At 39.1% G+C, this 12027-nt stretch overlaps 1 protein-coding gene and 1 pseudogene across 4 annotated transcripts in view; both read left to right on the forward strand.

Moving 5' to 3' along the window:
- GPR160 (G protein-coupled receptor 160) overlaps positions 1 to 12027 on the forward strand; it is a 54268-nt gene that overhangs the window by 38565 nt on the left and 3676 nt on the right. For 3 of the 4 annotated variants that reach the window (XM_036243591.1, XM_036243589.1, XM_036243588.1), the window contains one exon: positions 10548 to 10660. The gene's annotated coding sequence lies outside the window, so the exon portion shown is untranslated. Of the gene's footprint in view, positions 1 to 8286; positions 8339 to 10547; positions 10661 to 12027 lie in introns of those variants that run through there. The other variant, XM_036243590.1, reaches the window with a different exon arrangement.
- Positions 6739 to 7409, forward strand: LOC118616918 (annotated as a pseudogene).

Genomic DNA, 12027 nt, shown 5'->3' on the forward strand with positions numbered 1-12027 from the left:
CCTCTTTTATAAGGGTGCTTGCTAAGCATATGTACTTGGACATTTCTGGTGGTGGTGCAAACACTAGCTCCCAAACTACATATGCTGCTTTTGAACAACTCCCATTTTTATAACCCTTTAACTGTTTTTCTTACGAAGCTTTTCCTCATATTTATTAACTTCTTTATGTATATTTCTGTTTATTGGTATCTTTCTTAAAATTTGGTAGCAAACCCTGAATGACTAGTCCAAGGTATAAGATGCCTTTCCTCTTCATTCTAAACATTGTACTTGTATTTATTATATGTTCCCACCAAAATGATGAAGAAGTGGGTATGTATATACAATTTACAGTAAATAAGACAGTTACATTGTGAGGGAGGGCTATATGAAAATATACATCACCAGAATATTAATTTATAAGCAAACATAGGGCATTGGGTAAAAATTAATGGTAGCTGTATGGAAAATAGAATTAATATCAGTGTAACCTAATTTTTTCAAGAATGTTGTAAGGATCTGGAGGAAGCAGGGCACATATATCTTGACTTTCTCATGCCACTGATTTAATTAAGAATATATAATCATCTGTGACCCAGGGAAACACACTTTAGCTCAGATTATACCATAGTTAGATGGTGGGAAGGTCATACAGAGGCATAGTCAAGCATAGATATTGGTGTGGGATAGCTGTTAACTTTCAGAAGTCAGTCTGGGGCCCAGTTCTATTTATTCAATTTTAATCTGTGACCAGGGATGATGTATTGTGTGTGTGTGTGTGTGTGTGTGTGTGTTTGGGTGCCAGAAATTCTAGAAACAGGAGTCAAAATAACCAGGATAAATTGGGTACTTAGAAATTGGACAAAGTCAAATGAAGGCTAGTTAATTTTGAAAGAAGGAAATTCAAAATGGAGAATGACTAGCTTTGTGCCTGTTCTTGGCAGAAAAAGCCCCTGGGCCATGGTGAATCACAAGATAGTTGAGCCATCAATAACTAATACGTGCATATGCAGAAGACTACATTCCACAAGTCAGTGATCTGGTTAAGAATACTGATAGGAGGCTGAGAGTAGGCAAAAGACACAGTGAAGGCTTATAGTGGAGAAAAATTTTGTGATAGAAGCAGGGATATATGCAGCAAGAGGGCAGGGCTATGAAAAAGAACATTAGAAGTATTATGCATTAACAGAATTACACCTCCAAAATGCAGGATTCACATTCTTCTCAAGTGCACACAGGACATTCTCATAGACCACATGTTAGGACAGAAACTAAGTCTGTACAAGTTCAAGAAGATTGAAATCATATCAAGCATCTTCTCAGATCGCAATGGCATGAAACTAGAAATCAATTCCAAGAAAAACACTCAAAAACATTCAAACACATGGAGGCTAAATAGCATGGGTTACCAAGGAGATCAGGAAGAAATTTAAAAATTCCTGGAAATCAATGAAAATGAACACACAATAACACAAAATCTATAGGATGCAGAAAAAGCAGTCCTGAGAAGGAAGTCATAGCACTACAGGCCTACCTCAAGAAACAAGAAAAATTTCTAATACACTACCTAACCTTACATCTTAAAGAACTAGAAAGTAAACAAAAAAGAATAACTCAGCAAGTAGAAGGAAGGAAATAGTGAAGGTCAGAGCAGAAATAAATGATATAGAAACTAAAAAAAACAATTCAAAAGATCAATGAAACAAAGAGCTGGTTCTTTGAAAAGATAAACAAGATTGATGAACCTTTAGCCAGACTCACCAAAAAACAAACAGAACCAAATAAACAAAATCAGAAATGAAAGAGAAGTAACAACTGACACCACAGAAATACAAAAGATTGTTTAAAATACTGTGAACAATTATATGCCAACAAATTGGACTACCTAGACAAAATGGACAAATTTCTAGAATCACAGCTTTCCAAAACTGAACCTGGAAGAGAGAGAAAACTTGAATAGACCAATAACAACTAAGGAAATTGAAGATGTAATCAAGAAACTCCTAGCAAACAAAAGCCTGGGCCTGATGGCTTTACAGGGGAGTTTTACTGAACATTCAGAGAAGAACAAACACCCATTCTCGTCAAACTAGTCCAGAAAATTCAAGAAGGAAGACTTCCAAACTCTCTTTATAAGGCCAGCATAATCTTAATTCCAAACCCAGATAAAACACTACAAAGAGCCCTGGCCGGTTTGGCTCAGCAGTTAGAGCATCAACCTGTGGTCCAGAGAGACCTGGGTTCGGTTCCCGCTAAGGGCACGTACCTTAGTTGTAGCTTGTCCCCGGCCCTGGTTGGGTCGTGCAGGAGGCAGCCACTCGATGTGTCCCTTTCACGTTGATGTTTCTCTCTCTCTCACTCTCTCTCTCTTCCTCCCCACTCTTTCTGAACAAAAAATGGAAAAATGTCCTCCGGTGAGGATTAAAAAAAAAAAAAAGACACTACAAAGAGCCCTGGCTGGTTTGCTCAGCAGTTAGAGCATCGGCCCATGGACAAAAGAGTCTCGGGTTTGACTCTTGTCAAGGGCACATACCTCAGTTGCAGTTCAGTCCCCGGTCCTAGTTGGGGTCGTGTGGGAGGCATCCAATCAATGTGTATTTCCCACATCGATGTTTCTCGCTCTCCCTCCCCCTCCCACTGAGGATAAATGGAAAAATATCCTTGGGTGAGAATTTATTTATTTATTTGTTTGCTTGTTTGTTTATTTATTTATTTTAATCCTCACCTGAGGACATTTTTTCATTTATCTTCAGATAGAGCAGGAGGGAGAGAGGGAGAAAGAGAGAGAAACATCAACATGAGAGAGACACATTGAGTGGTTGTCCCCCACATGACCCCAACCAGGGCCAGGGACAAACTGCAACCCAGGTACATGCCCTTAGTGGGAACCAAACCTGGGACTCTTTGGTCTGCAGGCTGACGCTCCAACCGCTGAGCCAAACCAGCCAGGGCTTCTTAGGTGAGAATTTAAAAAAACAAAAACACAAAACACTACTGCCCGGCTGGTATGGCTCAGTGGTTGAGCACTGACCCATGCACCAAGAGGTTGCCAGTTTGATTCCTGGTCAGGGCACATGACCAGGTTGTGGGCCAAATCCCCAGTGCGGGGCATGCAGGAGGTGGTCAGTGTTCTCTCTCATCAATGTTTCTAGCTCTCTCTCCCTCTCCCTTCCTCTCTCTCTCAAAATTAGTAAAAAAAAAAAAAAAAAAGATACTACAAAAAAAAGAAAACTACAGTCTAATATCCCTGATGAACATGGATGCAAAAATCCTTAGCAAAATATTAGCAAATCAGATCCAGCAATATGTTAAAAAAATTATTCACCATGACCAACTGGGTTTCATCCCAGGGATGCAAGGCTGGTGCAATATTCACAAATCAATAAATGTGATACACCACATAAACAAAATGAAAGATTAAAACCATATGATCATATCAGTAGACACTGAAAAGACATTTGACAAAATTCAGCACCCATGTCTGATAAAAAAACACTCAGCAAAGTGGGAATAGAGGGATCATATATCAACATAATAAAGGTCATATATGATAAACCTGCAGCCAATATCATACTCAATGGGCAAAAACTAAAAGCATTTACCTTAAGAACAGGAACAAGACATGGATGCCCACTTTCACCACTTTTATTGAACATAGTACTGGAAGTCTTAACCACAGCAATTAGACAAGAAGGGAAAAAAAGGGATCCAAATCAGAAACGAGGAAATGAAACTGTCATTATTCACAGATGACATGATATCATACATAGAAAACCCTAAAGACGCCATCAAAAATCTAGATTTAATAAATGAATTTGGTAAAGTAGCAGGATACAAAATTAACATCCAGAAATTGATGGCATATAATGAACACTCAGAAAGGCAAACTAAAAAAACAGTCCCATTTACCACTGGAACAAAAAATAAATAAAATACCTAGGAATAAACTTAACAAAGGAGATAAAAGACCTGTTCTCAGAAAATTACAGGACATTGATAAAAGAAATAGAGGAATATATTAGAAAAATGGAAACATATACCATATTCATGGATTGAAGGACTCATCATTAAAATGTCCATATTGCCCAAAGCAATCTACAGACTCAATACAATTCCTATTAAAGTACCAACGGCACATTTCACAGATCTAGAATATTCCAAAAGTTTACATGGAAACATAAAAGACCCCGAATAGCTACAGCAATCTTGAAAAAGAACAACAAAGTGGGATGGATCACAATACCAAGTATCAAGTTATACAACAAAGCCATCGTAATAAAAACAGCCTGGTACTAGCACAAGAACAGGCGTATAGATTAATGAAACAACAGAGAACCCAGATATCGACCCAAGACAGTATGCACAATTAATATTCGACAAAGAATGCAAGAGCATACAATGGAAAAAAGATAGTCTCTTCAATAAATGGTGTTGGGAAAATTGGACAGGTACATGCAAAAAAATGAAACTACACCACCAACTTATACCATACATAAGAATAAATTTAAAATGGATAGAAGACTTAAATGTAACCCGTGAAACCATAAAAATCCAAGAAGAAAATGTAAGCAGAAAAATGTCAGATATCATATGTAGTGGAATTTTCACTGATACATTACTTAGGATAAGAGAAACAAAGGAAAAAAATTAAGTGGGACTACAATCTAAAAAGCTTCTGCATGGTAAAAGAAACCAGCATCAAAATGAAATGAGAACCCACTCTCTGGGAGAACATATTTGCCAACCATACATTGGATAAGGGGTTAATATCCAAAATATATAGAGTGCTCCTACAACTCAACAAAAGAAAGACAAACAGTCTTCTGTTTGAGCAGAGGACCTGAATAGACACTTCTCCAAACAGGACACACAAATGGCCAGGAGACATGTGAAAAAATGCTCAACATCTGTAATCATCAGAGAGATGCAAATTAAAATGACTATGACGTATCACCTCACACCTACAAATCATCAAACAAGTGCTGGTGAGGGTGTGGAGGAAAGGGGACTCTAGTACACTGATGGTGGGAATGCAGACTGGTGCAGCCACTAGGGAAAACAATATGGTTGGTGTTTCCTCAAAAAATTTAAAATGAAAAAATTGAATAAAAAAATAAATAATAAAAAAATTAAAAATGGAACTGCCATTTGACCCAGTGATCCCACTTCTAGGAATAAATCTAAGAAGCCTGAAACACCAATCAGGAAGAATCTATGCACCCCTGTGTTCATAGCAACACTATTCATAATAGCTAAGATCTGGAAACAGCCCAAGTGTCCATTAGAGATGAGTAGATAAAAAAGCTGTGGTACATATACACAATGGAATACTATGCAGCTGTAAGAAAGAAAGATCTCTTACCCTTTGAGATGACATGGAGGGACCTGGAGAGTATTATGCTGAGCAAAATAGGCCAGTCAGAGAAAGACAAGTACCACATGATCTCACTTATTTGTGGAACATAATGAACAAATAAGCTGTCGACCAAGAGATCCGGAATTGTCATAGAAGGAGGGAGCAGACTGACAAACCTCAGAGGGACGGGGGTGGGAAGAGAATAACCAGAAAACTTACATGCATACATGCACAACCATGGACACAGACATTAGGTTGGGGAAAACAAGGGAGGGGGGTGGAAGTGGGAAGGAGGAAGGTCATTGGGGGAAAAAGGGGAGACATCCGTAATACTTTTTTTTTTTTATCCTCACTCCAAGACATTTTTTCGTTTTTTGTTCAGATAGAGTGGGAGGGAGAGAGAAGAAGAGAGAGAGAGAAAGAAACATCGACATGAAAGGGACACATCGAGTGGTTGCCACCCGCACAACCAAACCAGGGCCGGGGACAAACTGCAACCGAGGTACATGCCCTTAGCGGGAACCGAACCCAGGTCTCCCTGGACCACAGGCTGACACTCTAACAGCTGAGCCAAACCAGCCAGGGCGACATCTGTAATACTTTAAACAATAAAAAAAAAAAAGTATTTTGTATTAAATAGGATGGGCTAAAATGCTGTAAAAATAGACCAAAAATGTAATGACTCACATTTAGTACAAGTTTATTTCTGTCATGTAACAGTCTGGGTAGAATGTCAGGTCACTGGGTGGCTTTGCAAACAAGTGTTTAATGGCTAGGAAATGTGAACAGGACCCAGGAGCCAGCTGGAAGGAACTTGTACAGTTTGGGAAAATTGGGGCATTCAAAAGAATAAGGGTGGCAGATTATAACACACCAAATAAAAGTAAGTCCATGAATCCATAATATATTTCCAGGGGAAAAAATTGCCAGAGAGCAAAAGCAGAAGGAATCCTAGAATCAAAATCACCATTTTGTAATTCACAAGATGGTAATTGATTCAGGCAAGGGTGATAAATGGATGCTAAAGCTGTTGGATGAAACAGTGTTGTGGAACAGCATAGTCTAATAGCCTCATGTATTACCCTGGAGATTACTTATTGATTACAAAAGGGAAAAGGGACCCGTACAATAGGAGTATATGACAGACAACTCCTTAATTAGATGATCTAGCTTCACACAACCAGTGATGAGAAAAACTGGCATAATGGGACACATAATTCAGATAGTGTTCTTGCGGAAAATGTTTATCTAATACTGAGGCAACAGTTACATGGACAATTCCAGTTCGTGCAATATTCTACAAGATGACTGGCCTGGAGTGTTTAAAAATGTCATTGTGTCACTCTCATTAGGCATCCTTGTGAGAGTGATATCATCTTTAAACCCAGCATGGCAATTCCTGACACACCGCCGTGATACCCAGGGAAGACGGTGACCTAGAAGCCAACGACTTCTTTAGGATCATCCAGCTTCTGACGATTACGTAAAATGGTTCATTGTGGGAGCAAACAGTATGGGCTTCGTGCAGATGCAGCAGATCCGCAAGTCCCTTCTGGGAAAGGCTGTGGTGCTGAATGGCAAGAACACCATGATGCGCAAGGCCATCCCAGGGCATCTGGGAAACAGCTCAGCTCTGAAGAAACAGTTGTCTGGCATCTGGGGGAAGGTGTGCTCTGTGTTTACCAAGGAGGACCTCACTGAGAGCAGCCACATGCTGTTGGCCAATAAGGTGTCAGCTGCCGCCTCTGCTGATGCCCTTGCCCCAAGTGAAGTCACTGTGCCTGCCTAGAACACTGGTTTGGACCAAAAACGACCTCCTCCTTCCAGGCTTTAGGCATCACCACTAAACTCTCCAGGGGCACCACTGAAATCCTCAGTGACATGCAGCTGATTAAGACTGGAGACAAAGTGGAGCCAGTGAAGCCACACTCTTGAACATGTGAACATCTCCCCCTTCTCCTTTGGGCTGATCCCCAACAGGTGTTCAGCAGTAGCAACAGCACCACCCTCTCTCCTAAGAGGCAAACAGTGCAGTTTACATTTCTGTTTTTTTTTTTCCAATTTTTATGAGTGATGCTGACCCTCTTTTCATATGTATAATAGCCCATTAATCCTTTTTTGTGTGAACTGTCTCTTCATATCTTCTTCTTTCTCTTTAAGTTTGTTATTTCTTTCTTAAATGTTTGGTAGAATTCATCAATGAAGACATCTGAACCTAGAATTTTCTTTATTAAAGGTGTTTAAGTTCAAATCAGTTTCTGTAATAGGGATTTTTAGGGATATTTTTAAATGAGTTTTAGTGTCTTTCCAGAAGTTTGTTTCATTACAGTTGTCTCATTTATTGGAGTTAAGTTATTCATAGTAGCCCCTTATTATCTTTTTAGTGTTTGTAAGATCTGTAGCGAGGTCCTGTCTTTCCTAATTTTGATAAGTTATTTCTTAGTTTGGCTAGAGGTTTATCAATTTTATTGTTTTTGTTTTAAAGAACAAGCTTTTGGTTCATTGGTTTTTCTGTTGTTTTTTTTAATTTCATTGTTTTCAACTTTTTATTACATCCTTCTGTTAGGGGTTTAATTCACCCTTCTTTTCCTTAAGGTATAAACTTAGTTCACTGACTCAAAATCTCCTTTTCCATTATAGGCAAATATAAGAAAATCAGAACAAAACAATGCAAAAGATGTACTGGAAATTAAAATTGAATTTTGATTTTACCAATTTTCTTATACTTGCATTGTTGCTTTTCAAAGTTTTTTTTTTCTACTATAGCTTTTTAAAAATTCTGATTAAGTAATATGTACTAGCTGTTAAAAAATTTAAAAGGGTACAGAGAATTATAAAGAATTGTGTTAGGATAGGACATAAAAAATAATCACAAAATTCTTGCAGCTTAATACAACAAACTTTTATCTCTTACACTGTACATCCGTTGTGAATCATCAGGGGCTTTGCTCCACATAGTCACTCAAGGACCCAGGTTGACAGAGGCTCTACCATCTTGAGCAGGTATGGGTGAGCACTATAATTCGATACCCCGGGGGGCAAGGGGAGGATCCCCTTGCCTCCTACTCGGAGATACTCCCTACTTCCTGTCTGGTCCCACTGACGTTCCTCATGGCCAATCTTGTTTGGGTTGGTGGAAATGACTCCTGTGGTCTAACAAATCACTGATTCACATTTTGTTGTGTTCTACCTTTGCCGCTCTTAACTCATTTTATCAGTGTATAAATGAGACCTGGGAAAGGACAGATCAAGAATCCCTTGCTAGTTGCTTTAATAACAAGTAACTGGTAACAGTGATTTTCTTTTAATACCTTGCTTTAGAATGTCTCTGAAAGCTACCTAAGTAACTGGTAATGGGTTTTGTCTAGGGAGGGACTGGATAGTGATGAATGGGGCTGAGGGACGTTGAAAGAGTGGGTAGGATTAATAATTTCACTGTATACACTTCCTATAACTTGAGGTTTTGACTATGTAAATTGCTATGACCTATTTTTTTAAAGAACTCTTCTTATATTTTCTATATTGAATCTAATTATACTATGTAAATGAATAAAAAAACATCTGTTCTTTAAACTTGTCAGACAATGCCCAGCCGGTGTGGCTCAGTGGTTGAGAATCAACCCATGCACCAAGAGGTCGCTGGTTCGATTCCCAGTCAAGGCACATGCCCAGGTTGTGGGCCTGATCCCCAGTGGGGGAGATGCCGGGGGTGGCCAGTCGATATTCTCTCTCATCGATGTTTCAGTCTTGTTCTCCCTCTCTTTTCCTCTCTCTCTAAAATCAATAAAGAAAAAAATATTAAAAAAAAAAAAAGTTGTCAGACAATTGAATGCATTTTGTTTTTGCACTAAATTTTGACATATTAAGCAAAAACCACATTTTAAAAAATTTATATTTACCTTTGGAGGAATACAATTACATTATCCAAATAGATCAGTCAGTTAAGGTCCTTTGAGTACCAGGAATCAACATGGTCACTCTCAGTTGGATATTACCTTTTTGGAAAGCTCTTTCACATACATGAATTGGAACCCTTTCTACATTTCCAGTTGTGAGTGGAGCCATAACTGAGGTTCACTGAAGATCATGATCTTTAAAATCAGACCTGAGCCTCACTTCAGCTCCAACACTTACTAGTCTTGCAACCTCGGAAACATGTGTATTAACCCCCAAGCCCTTTTCCTCCTGGGGAAAAAAATAATGCCCTTTCATGATTGCTGAAAGGTATGTAAAACCCCTGGACAGGGCTCAGTTATTTCTCCCACAGGCTTTCTCCATTCAAACTCAGCAAATTCAGCATGCTAATTTAATTTTCTGTAGAGTAATTGACCAGAATGTTCATTCACTGTGTTCATCTTCCCATCCTGTTTCATGCACATGGTTTTTGTTCAGCTTTTCTGAGATTGCATAATACAACTATTTGATTATAATACTTCTATGAATGTATTGTTTAATTTATTAGTTTTTTAAAATTTTATTCTTTTATCCTCACCTGAGGACATTTTTTTCTATTTTTTGTTCAGATACAGTGGGAGGGAGAGAGAGAGAAACATTGACATGAAAGGGACACATTGAGTGGCTGCCACCTGCACGACCCAACCAGGGCCAGGGACAAACTGCAACGGAGGTACGTGCCCTTAGCGGGAACTGAACCCGGGTCTCTCTGGACCGCAGGCCGACGCTCTAACCGCTGAGCCAAAGCGGCCAGGGCTTTTTACCTATTTTTTAAAAGGTATTTTTTTCATGAATGTACAGAGGACTTTCCAAAAGCTATATGAAGTGTGATATCACACCTGATTTAATATAGATGAAAATTCAACTGTCTTCTTTTGAGCCAGACACAAGCTACCTGTGAGATGTGAAACAATACCACTTTGCTCATTCAATTTTTTGGTTTGGGAAAACAGAATTTTTCATTTTAAGAAATGTTACGTATGTTAACATACAAGTGTCAAAAGGTCCTGTAACCAAACTATGAGAACTGCTAGTTTATACTCAGAAACCTGTAGGTGAAAACTGTAATGTAAGCAAGACTTCTTTAAATAGATGACATGTTATATGCACCCATATCTCAGGATCTTTGGAGGACTTTCAGCTTAAGTATCCCCTTTGTTCCTTTGTCTAAGCAGAGATCTGGAGCCAGTTATATTGAACTCCAGTTACTAAGATAGCTATTAATGATGGTTATTTTTATTTTCTATCTTTCACACAGCTTATTCATGTTGCATTTTGGTATGCTAGGAACCAAAAGTAAGGTCATTGAAGACACCAGACTAATAAAATAGGAAGATCATCAGCTGAGAAACACCTGCTGGAGAAAGCAGAGTAAGTATGGTGTGTTGTTAAGAACTGGGTTGTTGAAAGGAGGGGGTGTGGGGAGGGGGTCGATGGGGGGAAAAGAGGAGGACATCTATAATACTTTCAACAATAAAAATAATAAATAAATATGTCCAGCTGGTGTGGCTCAGTGGATTGAGTGTCACCCCATGAACTGAGAGGTCCCAGTTCGATTCCCGGTCAGGGCACATGCCTGAGTTGTGGGCTTGATCCCGTGGAGGGCATGCAGGAGGCAGCCGATCGACGTTTCTCTCTTATATCAATGTTTCTATGTCTTTCTCCCTTCCTCTCTCCCCCCTCAAAAAAATCAATAAAAATATATTTTAGAAAATTTTTATATAAATAAAAGAGTGGGTTAATAAATTAATACTTCTAAACTGGTCAGATCACAGTACAAGCCCAAAGATGCCTGGAAAAGGACTTCCACATTAACTTTTTAAATTATATATGAAGCAATATGACTTGATTCATAAGTAGTTGAAAAATTATTTAGGAAAAGAACCATCTTATAAATCTCAATCTCTGGAGTTAATGTGAATATTTTTCAAGAAAAAATTTGGGATAGGTAGCCCATCAAAGGATTTTTGTCTTGTCCTGGGGGGCTTGTATAAAGAATAAAATGTTGGCATTTTTAATACTTTTAGTGGTTTATTGAGGACATGGGGTATAAAGTTGGTATCACTTAGCAAGTCTTGGTTTCCATGATCATGATATTCAGGAACCGTTGTAAAATGGCCAGAGCTTGTTTCCATGGCCTTTTCTGCCTCGAGTTGCACCTCTCCCCTGGGCCTTGCCTTCCTCTTCCCTGAGTGTCTTCCAGCCTTGCCGCGCCCTCACCGTCCCACCTCAGACGTGTCCTCCTCCCCTCCCCCTCTTCCGCCACCTTTGCCGCCCGTACCCCCAGGAGACAGTCCTCCAGGAGCAGCCTGCTCCTCCGGCCTGCACAGCCCCACTGCGAGAGTCGAGAGTCGGTAATGAAATGGAAACTTGGGAAACATCCCTTGGATGTTGCCTATTTAAACATGAATCCCTTAGCTTTGCTTATTTATTTTGCATAGGAGTTATTAAGGATAAAATAATTTTATACAAATAAATTTTAAATTTTATACTAAAGATAACTTTTAAAAAGGGGGGTCTTCATAAACATGAACTCTCACTCTTTCCTTTACTCACCTCCATTCCAAACCAGTATTTGCTATTTAAAACTAAGCCTGGTTTTTTTTCTTGGCACAGGAGGGCTTCATGTGGTCTTATCACCCATCTATGCTTCCTTAACCAAGCACCACCACTTAACAAAGCTAGTGGCATGCTCTTTAGATCATATAGCAAATCGGGAATGGAGCTTTTTTTGAGAG

The sequence above is a fragment of the Molossus molossus genome, unplaced genomic scaffold, assembly GCF_014108415.1.
Source record: "Molossus molossus isolate mMolMol1 unplaced genomic scaffold, mMolMol1.p scaffold_m16_p_5, whole genome shotgun sequence".
Lineage (NCBI taxonomy): Eukaryota > Metazoa > Chordata > Mammalia > Chiroptera > Molossidae > Molossus > Molossus molossus.